A 2,787-nucleotide genomic window follows, 5' to 3' on the forward strand; every position below is an offset into this window, starting at 1 on the left:
TTTAAAATAACTTTAACCCTTATTTTTTCACCTGTATGGTACAGTTCAATTGTTACATAGGTTTCCCTGTTATGGGGCAAGTTAACTTCCCTTTTCTGGTATTATTCTAAATGAAACCAATTTTAAATTCCCCAAAAAAACCTTTTTTTCCATTGGTCCAGATACATAGGGTAAAGTAAATAGAAATGTGAAAGATCCTCTCAGTAATGATGCAAAGAAAGGAAAAGCAAGGGAGGGGCCTCAGTTTCCTCTCCTGTAAAACAGGAAGATGAGCTCAATTAGTTGATCCCTGTGATCCTTTGAAGTTCTTGATCCTATGACCCTAGGCCAGTCTTTGACCATGAAAATTGTCATAGTTTGGAAGCATATTACCTTCAAAGTTTATCTGAGCTAAGGAAAGGTAAGACTGAAAGGTAATACATCTTTATTAAATATCTATTGTTGCCCAAGGCACTGGCCTAAATAGTAGGGACCTTTCAACCCATATATGAGCCCCTAATAAAGCAGCTACTATGTTGCTGTCATTGTGCTTGATACTGTAGACAAAAATGAAACAATCTTTGCCCTCAAGGAATTTACATTCCAGGGGGATGGGTGTTGGGGAGGAAGGGTACAAACTGAGAATCAACAGAGAGGAGGTGAGAGAGAGAGAGAGAGAGAGAGAGAGAGAGAGAGAGAGAGAGAGAGAGAGAGAGAGAGAGAGAGAGAGAGGAGGAGGAGGAGGAGGAGGAGAAGGAGAAGGAGGAGGAGGAGAAGGAGAAGGAGAAGGAGAAGGAGAAGGAGAAGGAGAAGGAGAAGGAGAAGGAGAAGGAGAAGGAGAAGGAGAAGGAGAAGGAGAAGGAGAAGGAGAAGGAGAAGAAGAAGAAGAAGAAGAAGAAGAAGAAGAAGAAGAAGAAGAAGAAGAAGAAGAAGAAGAGAGGAAGAGAGATACAAATATGTAAATATGGATATAGATATGTATGTATGAATATACAAAATAAATGCAAGGTAACTTGATGGGGAAACACTGAAATTAACCAAAACAAAATTAAAAACAACAACAACAACTAAACACAGACCCCTCTCTCAAGGGATAAATTTAATAGGAGGGGGAAATAACTGTGACTGACTGTAGAGTAAGATAAGCACATGGGAGGGGTCCAGGCAAAGTGCTATGAGAAATTTGAGGGAGAGATCACTTTCACTTGGGGAGAAAGAGGAGTCAAGTGAAGAAAGCTTCATGATGAAAGTGGTGCCTTAGGTGATTCCTTATAGGAAGGGAGGGACTTCTACAGACCAAGATAAGGTAGAAGCCCACTCAAGCATGAGAAGGGGAGGGGGGAGGGGGAGAGAGAAAAGAGGGGGTAGGCAAAATCATGTAAGCTGGAGAAAAAAGAACAAGAATGGAGGATAGAGACAAGTCCAAAGTTCCAAGATCATAGAATCTTCCAACTGAAAGGACCATCTGGCCCAGGGGTTCTTAACTTTTTTTATGTGTAATGGACTTTTGGTAATATATGGACCTTTTCTCAGAATAAATGCATGAAATAAAATACATTAGATTACAAAAGAATAAAATTATACTGAAATATCATTCAGTAGTTTCAGTCTTCTCTGACTTCACACAGCTAGTATCTAAGGTCAGATTTGAACTCAGGTCTTCCTAACTCTACCTAATGCTCTATCCACTGTGCCACCTAGCTGTTCCTTTGATACTAAGCCCTATAGTAGTCTATCTAACCATAGTATGACTTAGAGGATTTCTCCCCCTTGTACTGAAAGATATTAAGGAACTGATCATAGGCTCACTGTGGAATTTTATATTGTCAAATTGCTTCTCAAACCTTTATAAATATTCCAGCATCATGAATTTGGGGGTCAAACTATATACAGACCTGAATGCTAATTCCTCGAGTTGCCAAATCTTGTCAATTCTACTTCTACATCTCTCAAATATGTTTTCTTCTCTCCATTCATTCAGCCACCACCCTTGTTCAGGCCTTTGCAGCCACCAACCTTAACTATTACAAAAGTTTCATGTTGGGTCTCCATGCCTTGAGTCTCTCCCTCTCCCCAGTTCATCCTCCATACAGCTAAGGGTGATGGTCCTAACGCAGAAGTCTGACCATTCACTCCCCCGCTCAGTAATGGTCAGTTTGTCAGAAAATTTACAGAAAACAGAGTTAGATCCTCTTCATGTCATTAAGTAAATATTTCACATCTAACTCCAAAATATAGGAGGCACCTTTTTTTTTTGACTCTTACCTTCTTTATTAGAATCCATACTAAGTGTCTGTTTCAAGACAGAGGAGTCGTAAGGTATAGGTAATTGAGATTGAGGGATTGCCAGGGTCACACAACTGGGAAGTATCTGAGACCAGACTTGAACTCAGGATCTCCAGTCTCCAAGCCTGACTCTCTATCCACTGAGCTGCCCCATATAAGATACTTGCAGTGTCCTTACTTATTGGGTCATGAGATATTCCTTTATTTAGTAGTCCTCTGTGGGCTCTAGGTGTATTGTCATATCCCAATACCTTAGATATTTAATGACACTTTGACCTGAAATAATATATAATGCAATAGTTATTTTAAAGCAGTTGTAGTTTGTGTGTAGTTTTAAAGCAGTTTAAAGTTAGCTGTGTAATGGGGATCTTATCCCCTCCCCCACCTGGAGGGGCAGCCCAATTCATCAAAATTCTTCACATGCCAGAGTTTGGGTCCATGAATGTCTATGAACATCAATAAAAGAAAGCAAGTGGAGCATACCTGGGTCCTTTGGCATGGACTCTGGGAGGGAGCAGACAG

This window comes from Monodelphis domestica, chromosome 1 (assembly GCF_027887165.1).
Source record: "Monodelphis domestica isolate mMonDom1 chromosome 1, mMonDom1.pri, whole genome shotgun sequence".
Taxonomy (NCBI): domain Eukaryota; kingdom Metazoa; phylum Chordata; class Mammalia; order Didelphimorphia; family Didelphidae; genus Monodelphis; species Monodelphis domestica.